A 9,676-nucleotide genomic window follows, 5' to 3' on the forward strand; every position below is an offset into this window, starting at 1 on the left:
AATAGTGCCGGCGATGCAACGTCAGGCTGCTCTAATAGCGCCGGCGATGCAACGTCAGGCTGCTCTAATAGCGCCGGCGATGCAACGTCAGGCTGCTCTAATAGTGCCGGCGATGCAACGTCAGGCTGCTCTAATAGCGCCGGCGATGCAACGTCAGGCTGCTCTAATAGTGCCGGCGATGCAACGTCAGGCTGCTCTAATAGTGCCGGCGATGCAACGTCAGGCTGCTCTAATAGCGCCGGCGATGCAACGTCAGGCTGCTCTAATAGTGCCGGCGATGCAACGTCAGGCTGCTCTAATAGTGCCGGCGATGGAGACGTCAGGCTGCTCTAATAGTGCCGGCGATGCAACGTCAGGCTGCTCTAATAGTGCCGGCGATGGAGACGTCAGGCTGCTCTAATAGTGCCGGCGATGCAACGTCAGGCTGCTCTAATAGTGCCGGCGATGGAGACGTCAGGCTGCTCTAATAGCGCCGGCGATGCAACGTCAGGCTGCTCTAATAGTGCCGGCGATGCAACGTCAGGCTGCTCTAATAGCGCCGGCGATGCAACGTCAGGCTGCTCTAATAGTGCCGGCGATGCAACGTCAGGCTGCTCTAATAGTGCCGGCGATGGTGACGTCAGGCTGCTCTAATAGTGCCGGCGATGCAACGTCAGGCTGCTCTAATAGTGCCGGCGATGGAGACGTCAGGCTGCTCTAATAGCGCCGGCGATGCAACGTCAGGCTGCTCTAATAGTGCCGGCGATGGTGACGTCAGGCTGCTCTAATAGCGCCGGCGATGCAACGTCAGGCTGCTCTAATAGCGCCGGCGATGCAACGTCAGGCTGCTCTAATAGTGCCGGCGATGCAACGTCAGGCTGCTCTAATAGCGCCGGCGATGCAACGTCAGGCTGCTCTAATAGTGCCGGCGATGCAACGTCAGGCTGCTCTAATAGTGCCGGCGATGCAACGTCAGGCTGCTCTAATAGTGCCGGCGATGGAGACGTCAGGCTGCTCTAATAGTGCCGGCGATGCGACGTCAGGCTGCTCTAATAGTGCCGGCGATGCGACGTCAGGCTGTTCTAATAGCGCCGGCGATGCGACGTCAGGCTGCTCTAATAGCGCCGGCGATGCAACGTCAGGCTGCTCTAATAGTGCCGGCGATGCAACGTCAGGCTGCTCTAATAGCGCCGGCGATGCAACGTCAGGCTGCTCTAATAGTGCCGGCGCTGCAACGTCAGGCTGCTCTAATAGTGCCGGCGATGCAACGTCAGGCTGCTCTAATAGCGCCGGCGATGCAACGTCAGGCTGCTCTAATAGTGCCGGCGCCGGCGACGTCAGGCTGCTCTAATAGTGCCGGCGATGCAACGTCAGGCTGCTCTAATAGTGCCGGCGATGCAATGTCAGGCTGCTCTAATAGTGCCGGCGCCGGCGACGTCAGGCTGCTCTAATAGTGCCGGCGATGCAACGTCAGGCTGCTCTAATAGCGCCGGCGAAGCAACGTCAGGCTGCTCTAATAGTGCCGGCGATGCAACGTCAGGCTGCTCTAATAGCGCCGGCGATGCAACGTCAGGCTGCTCTAATAGTGCCGGCGATGCAACGTCAGGCTGCTCTAATAGTGCCGGCGATGCAACGTCAGGCTGCTCTAATAGTGCCGGCGCCGGCGACGTCAGGCTGCTCTAATAGTGCCGGCGATGCAACGTCAGGCTGCTCTAATAGTGCCGGCGCCGGCGATGTCAGGCTGCTCTAATAGTGCCGGCGATGCAACGTCAGGCTGCTCTAATAGTGCCGGCGATGGTGATGTCAGGCTGCTCTAATAGCGCCGGCGATGCAACGTCAGGCTGCTCTAATAGTGCCGGCGATGCAACGTCAGGCTGCTCTAATAGCGCCGGCGATGCAACGTCAGGCTGCTCTAATAGTGCCGGCGATGCAACGTCAGGCTGCCCTAATAGTGCCGGCGATGCAACGTCAGGCTGCTCTAATAGCGCCGGCGATGCAACGTCAGGCTGCTCTAATAGTGCCGGCGCCGGCGACGTTAGGCTGCTCTAATAGCGCCGGCGATGCAACGTCAGGCTGCTCTAATAGTGCCGGCGATGCAACGTCAGGCTGCTCTAATAGCGCCGGCGATGCAACGTCAGGCTGCTCTAATAGTGCCGGCGCCGGCGACGTTAGGCTGCTCTAATAGCGCCGGCGATGCAACGTCAGGCTGCTCTAATAGTGCCGGCGATGCAACGTCAGGCTGCTCTAATAGCGCCGGCGATGCAACGTCAGGCTGCTCTAATAGTGCCGGCGATGCAACGTCAGGCTGCTCTAATAGCGCCGGCGATGCGACGTCAGGCTGCTCTAATAGCGCCGGCGCTGCAACGTCAGGCTGCTCTAATAGTGCCGGCGATGCAACGTCAGGCTGCTCTAATAGTGCCGGCGACGTCAGGCTGCTCTAATAGCGCCGGCGCTGCAACGTCAGGCTGCTCTAATAGTGCCGGCGACGTCAGGCTGCTCTAATAGTGCCGGCGATGCGACGTCAGGCTGCTCTAATAGTGCCGGCCATGCAACGTCAGGCTGCTCTAATAGTGCCGGCGATGCAACGTCAGGCTGCTCTAATAGTGCCGGCGATGCAACGTCAGGCTGCTCTAATAGTGCCGGCGATGCAACGTCAGGCTGCTCTAATAGTGCCGGCGATGCAACGTCAGGCTGCTCTAATAGTGCCGGCGATGCAACGTCAGGCTGCTCTAATAGTGCCGGCGATGCAACGTCAGGCTGCTCTAATAGTGCCGGCGATGCAACGTCAGGCTGCTCTAATAGCGCCGGCGATGGTGATGTCAGGCTGCTCTAATAGTGCCGGCGATGCAACGTCAGGCTGCTCTAATAGCGCCGGCGATGCAACGTCAGGCTGCTCTAATAGTGCCGGCGATGCAACGTCAGGCTGCTCTAATAGCGCCGGCGATGCAACGTCAGGCTGCTCTAATAGTGCCGGCGATGCAACGTCAGGCTGCTCTAATAGCGCCGGCGATGCAACGTCAGGCTGCTCTAATAGTGCCGGCGATGGTGATGTCAGGCTGCTCTAATAGTGCCGGCGATGCAACGTCAGGCTGCTCTAATAGCGCCGGCGATGGTGATGTCAGGCTGCTCTAATAGTGCCGGCGATGCAACGTCAGGCTGCTCTAATAGTGCCGGCGATGCAACGTCAGGCTGCTCTAATAGCGCCGGCGATGCAACGTCAGGCTGCTCTAATAGTGCCGGCGATGCAACGTCAGGCTGCTCTAATAGTGCCGGCGATGCAACGTCAGGCTGCTCTAATAGCGCCGGCGATGCAACGTCAGGCTGCTCTAATAGTGCCGGCGATGGTGACGTCAGGCTGCTCTAATAGTGCCGGCGATGCAACGTCAGGCTGCTCTAATAGTGCCGGCGATGCAACGTCAGGCTGCTCTAATAGTGCCGGCGATGGTGACGTCAGGCTGCTCTAATAGTGCCGGCGATGGTGACGTCAGGCTGCTCTAATAGTGCCGGCGATGCAACGTCAGGCTGCTCTAATAGCGCCGGCGATGGTGATGTCAGGCTGCTCTAATAGCGCCGGCGATGCAACGTCAGGCTGCTCTAATAGCGCCGGCGATGCAACGTCAGGCTGCTCTAATAGTGCCGGCGATGCAACGTCAGGCTGCTCTAATAGCGCCGGTGATGGTGATGTCAGGCTGCTCTAATAGTGCCGGCGATTCAACGTCAGGCTGCTCTAATAGTGCCGGCGATGCAACGTCAGGCTGCTCTAATAGCGCCGGCGATGCAACGTCAGGCTGCTCTAATAGTGCCGGCGATGCAACGTCAGGCTGCTCTAATAGCGCCGGCGATGCAACGTCAGGCTGCTCTAATAGTGCCGGCGATGCAACGTCAGGCTGCTCTAATAGTGCCGGCGATGCAACGTCAGGCTGCTCTAATAGCGCCGGCGATGCAACGTCAGGCTGCTCTAATAGTGCCGGCGATGCAACGTCAGGCTGCTCTAATAGTGCCGGCGATGCAACGTCAGGCTGCTCTAATAGCGCCGGCGATGGTGACGTCAGGCTGCTCTAATAGTGCCGGCGATGCAACGTCAGGCTGCTCTAATAGTGCCGGCGATGCAACGTCAGGCTGCTCTAATAGTGCCGGCGATGCAACGTCAGGCTGCTCTAATAGCGCCGGCGATGCAACGTCAGGCTGCTCTAATAGCGCCGGCGATGGTGACGTCAGGCTGCTCTAATAGCGCCGGCGATGCAACGTCAGGCTGCTCTAATAGCGCCGGCGATGGTGACGTCAGGCTGCTCTAATAGTGCCGGCGATGGTGACGTCAGGCTGCTCTAATAGTGCCGGCGATGGTGACGTCAAACTGCTCTAATAGTGCCGGCGATGCAACGTCAAACTGCTCTAATAGTGCCGGCGATGCAACGTCAGGCTGCTCTAATAGTGCCGGCGATGGTGACGTCAGGCTGCTCTAATAGTGCCGGCGATGGTGACGTCAGGCTGCTCTAATAGCGCCGGCGATGCAACGTCAGGCTGCTCTAATAGCGCCGGCGATGCAACGTCAAACTGCTCTAATAGTGCCGGCGATGCAACGTCAGGCTGCTCTAATAGCGCCGGCGATGCAACGTCAGGCTGCTCTAATAGTGCCGGCGATGCAACGTCAGGCTGCTCTAATAGCGCCGGCGATGGTGACGTCAGGCTGCTCTAATAGTGCCGGCGATGGTGACGTCAGGCTGCTCTAATAGCGCCGGCGATGCAACGTCAGGCTGCTCTAATAGTGCCGGCGATGCAACGTCAGGCTGCTCTAATAGCGCCGGCGATGGTGACGTCAGGCTGCTCTAATAGTGCCGGCGATGCAACGTCAGGCTGCTCTAATAGCGCCGGCGATGCAACGTCAGGCTGCTCTAATAGTGCCGGCGATGCAACGTCAGGCTGCTCTAATAGTGCCGGCGATGCAACGTCAGGCTGCTCTAATAGTGACGGCGATGGTGACGTCAGGCTGCTCTAATAGTGCCGGCGATGGTGACGTCAGGCTGCTCTAATAGTGCCGGCGATGGTGACGTCAGGCTGCTCTAATAGCGCCGGCGATGCTGACGTCAGGCTGCTCTAATAGTGCCGGCGATGCAACGTCAGGCTGCTCTAATAGCGCCGGCGATGGTGACGTCAGGCTGCTCTAATAGTGCCGGCGATGCAACGTCAGGCTGCTCTAATAGCGCCGGCGATGCAACGTCAGGCTGCTCTAATAGTGCCGGCGACGCGACGTCAGGCTGCTCTAATAGTGCCGGCGATGGTGACGTCAGGCTGCTCTAATAGTGCCGGCGATGCAACGTCAGGCTGCTCTAATAGTGCCGGCGATGGTGACGTCAGGCTGCTCTAATAGTGCCGGCGATGCAACGTCAGGCTGCTCTAATAGTGCCGGCGATGGTGACGTCAGGCTGCTCTAATAGTGCCGGCGATGGTGACGTCAGGCTGCTCTAATAGTGCCGGCCATGCAACGTCAAACTGCTCTAATAGTGCCGGCGATGCAACGTCAGGCTGCTCTAATAGTGCCGGCGATGCAACGTCAGGCTGCTCTAATAGTGCCGGCGATGCAACGTCAGGCTGCTCTAATAGTGCCGGCGATGGTGACGTCAGGCTGCTCTAATAGTGCCGGCGACGCGACGTTAGGCTGCTCTAATAGTGCCGGCGATGCAACGTCAGGCTGCTCTAATAGTGCCGGCGATAGTGACGTCAGGCTGCTCTAATAGTGCCGGCGATGCAACGTCAGGCTGCTCTAATAGTGCCGGCGATGGTGACGTCAGGCTGCTCTAATAGTGCCGGCGATGGAGACGTCAGGCTGCTCTAATAGTGCCGGCGATGCAACGTCAGGCTGCTCTAATAGTGCCGGCGATGCAACGTCAGGCTGCTCTAATAGTGCCGGCGATGGTGACGTCAGGCTGCTCTAATAGCGCCGGCGATGGTGACGTCAGGCTGCTCTAATAGTGACGGCGATGGTGACGTCAGGCTGCTCTAATAGTGCCGGCGATGCAACGTCAGGCTGCTCTAATAGTGCCGGCGATGCAACGTCAGGCTGCTCTAATAGCGCCGGCGATGCAACGTCAGGCTGCTCTAATAGCGCCGGCGACGCAACGTCAGGCTGCTCTAATAGTGCCGGCGATGCAACGTCAGGCTGCTCTAATAGCGCCGGCGACGCAACGTCAGGCTGCTCTAATAGCGCCGGCGATGCAACGTCAGGCTGCTCTAATAGTGCCGGCGATGCAACGTCAGGCTGCTCTAATAGTGCCGGCGATGCAACGTCAGGCTGCTCTAATAGTGCCGGCGATGCAACGTCAGGCTGCTCTAATAGTGCCGGCGATGCAACGTCAGGCTGCTCTAATAGTGCCGGCGACGCAACGTCAGGCTGCTCTAATAGTGCCGGCGATGCGACGTCAAACTGCTCTAATAGCGCCGGCGATGCAACGTCAGGCTGCTCTAATAGTGCCGGCGATGCAACGTCAGGCTGCTCTAATAGCGCCGGCGATGCAACGTCAGGCTGCTCTAATAGCGCCGGCGATGCAACGTCAGGCTGCTCTAATAGCGCCGGCGATGCAACGTCAGGCTGCTCTAATAGCGCCGGCGATGCAACGTCAGGCTGCTCTAATAGCGCCGGCGATGCAACGTCAGGCTGCTCTAATAGTGCCGGCGATGCAACGTCAGGCTGCTCTAATAGTGCCGGCGATGCAACGTCAGGCTGCTCTAATAGTGCCGGCGATGCAACGTCAGGCTGCTCTAATAGCGCCGGCGATGGAACGTCAGGCTGCTCTAATAGCGCCGGCGATGCAACGTCAGGCTGCTCTAATAGCGCCGGCGATGCAACGTCAGGCTGCTCTAATAGTGCCGGCGATGCAACGTCAGGCTGCTCTAATAGCGCCGGCGATGGTGACGTCAGGCTGCTCTAATAGTGCCGGCGATGCAACGTCAGGCTGCTCTAATAGCGCCGGCGATGGTGACGTCAGGCTGCTCTAATAGTGCCGGCGATGCAACGTCAGGCTGCTCTAATAGTGCCGGCGATGCAACGTCAGGCTGCTCTAATAGTGCCGGCGATGCAACGTCAGGCTGCTCTAATAGTGCCGGCGATGCAACGTCAGGCTGCTCTAATAGCGCCGGCGATGCAACGTCAGGCTGCTCTAATAGTGCCGGCGATGCAACGTCAGGCTGCTCTAATAGCGCCGGCGATGCAACGTCAGGCTGCTCTAATAGCGCCGGCGATGCAACGTCAGGCTGCTCTAATAGCGCCGGCGATGCAACGTCAGGCTGCTCTAATAGCGCCGGCGATGCAACGTCAGGCTGCTCTAATAGTGCCGGCGATGCAACGTCAGGCTGCTCTAATAGTGCCGGCGATGCAACGTCAGGCTGCTCTAATAGCGCCGGCGATGCAACGTCAGGCTGCTCTAATAGTGCCGGCGATGCAACGTCAGGCTGCTCTAATAGTGCCGGCGCCGGCGACGTCAGGCTGCTCTAATAGTGCCGGCGATGCAACGTCAGGCTGCTCTAATAGTGCCGGCGATGGTGACGTCAGGCTGCTCTAATAGTGCCGGCGATGGAGACGTCAGGCTGCTCTAATAGTGCCGGCGATGCAACGTCAGGCTGCTCTAATAGTGCCGGCGATGCAACGTCAGGCTGCTCTAATAGTGCCGGCGATGGTGACGTCAGGCTGCTCTAATAGCGCCGGCGATGGTGACGTCAGGCTGCTCTAATAGTGACGGCGATGGTGACGTCAGGCTGCTCTAATAGTGCCGGCGATGCAACGTCAGGCTGCTCTAATAGCGCCGGCGATGCAACGTCAGGCTGCTCTAATAGCGCCGGCGATGCAACGTCAGGCTGCTCTAATAGTGCCGGCGACGCAACGTCAGGCTGCTCTAATAGCGCCGGCGATGCAACGTCAGGCTGCTCTAATAGTGCCGGCGATGCAACGTCAGGCTGCTCTAATAGTGCCGGCGATGCAACGTCAGGCTGCTCTAATAGTGCCGGCGATGCAACGTCAGGCTGCTCTAATAGTGCCGGCGATGCAACGTCAGGCTGCTCTAATAGTGCCGGCGACGCAACGTCAGGCTGCTCTAATAGTGCCGGCGATGCGACGTCAAACTGCTCTAATAGCGCCGGCGATGCAACGTCAGGCTGCTCTAATAGTGCCGGCGATGCAACGTCAGGCTGCTCTAATAGCGCCGGCGATGCAACGTCAGGCTGCTCTAATAGCGCCGGCGATGCAACGTCAGGCTGCTCTAATAGCGCCGGCGATGCAACGTCAGGCTGCTCTAATAGCGCCGGCGATGCAACGTCAGGCTGCTCTAATAGCGCCGGCGATGCAACGTCAGGCTGCTCTAATAGTGCCGGCGATGCAACGTCAGGCTGCTCTAATAGTGCCGGCGATGCAACGTCAGGCTGCTCTAATAGCGCCGGCGATGGTGACGTCAGGCTGCTCTAATAGTGCCGGCGATGCAACGTCAGGCTGCTCTAATAGTGCCGGCGATGCAACGTCAAACTGCTCTAATAGTGACGGCGATGCAACGTCAGGCTGCTCTAATAGCGCCGGCGATGCAACGTCAGGCTGCTCTAATAGTGCCGGCGCCGGCGACGTCAGGCTGCTCTAATAGTGCCGGCGATGCAACGTCAGGCTGCTCTAATAGTGCCGGCGATGGTGACGTCAGGCTGCTCTAATAGTGCCGGCGATGGAGACGTCAGGCTGCTCTAATAGTGCCGGCGATGCAACGTCAGGCTGCTCTAATAGTGCCGGCGATGCAACGTCAGGCTGCTCTAATAGTGCCGGCGATGCAACGTCAGGCTGCTCTAATAGTGCCGGCGATGGTGACGTCAGGCTGCTCTAATAGTGACGGCGATGGTGACGTCAGGCTGCTCTAATAGTGACGGCGATGGTGACGTCAGGCTGCTCTAATAGTGCCGGCGATGCAACGTCAGGCTGCTCTAATAGTGCCGGCGATGCAACGTCAGGCTGCTCTAATAGCGCCGGCGATGCAACGTCAGGCTGCTCTAATAGCGCCGGCGACGCAACGTCAGGCTGCTCTAATAGTGCCGGCGATGCAACGTCAGGCTGCTCTAATAGCGCCGGCGACGCAACGTCAGGCTGCTCTAATAGCGCCGGCGATGCAACGTCAGGCTGCTCTAATAGCGCCGGCGATGCAACGTCAGGCTGCTCTAATAGCGCCGGCGATGCAACGTCAGGCTGCTCTAATAGCGCCGGCGATGCAACGTCAGGCTGCTCTAATAGCGCCGGCGACGCAACGTCAGGCTGCTCTAATAGTGCCGGCGATGCAACGTCAGGCTGCTCTAATAGCGCCGGCGACGCAACGTCAGGCTGCTCTAATAGTGCCGGCGATGCAACGTCAGGCTGCTCTAATAGCGCCGGCGATGCAACGTCAGGCTGCTCTAATAGTGCCGGTGATGCAACGTCAGGCTGCTCTAATAGTGCCGGCGATGCAACGTCAGGCTGCTCTAATAGTGCCGGCGATGCAACGTCAGGCTGCTCTAATAGCGCCGGCGATGCAACGTCAGGCTGCTCTAATAGTGCCGGCGATGCAACGTCAGGCTGCTCTAATAGCGCCGGCGATGCAACGTCAGGCTGCTCTAATAGCGCCGGCGATGCAACGTCAGGCTGCTCTAATAGTGCCGGCGATGCAACGTCAGGCTGCTCTAATAGTGCCGGCGATGCAAC

Source organism: Ascaphus truei, chromosome 18, assembly GCF_040206685.1.
Source record: "Ascaphus truei isolate aAscTru1 chromosome 18, aAscTru1.hap1, whole genome shotgun sequence".
In the NCBI taxonomy this organism is placed as follows: domain Eukaryota; kingdom Metazoa; phylum Chordata; class Amphibia; order Anura; family Ascaphidae; genus Ascaphus; species Ascaphus truei.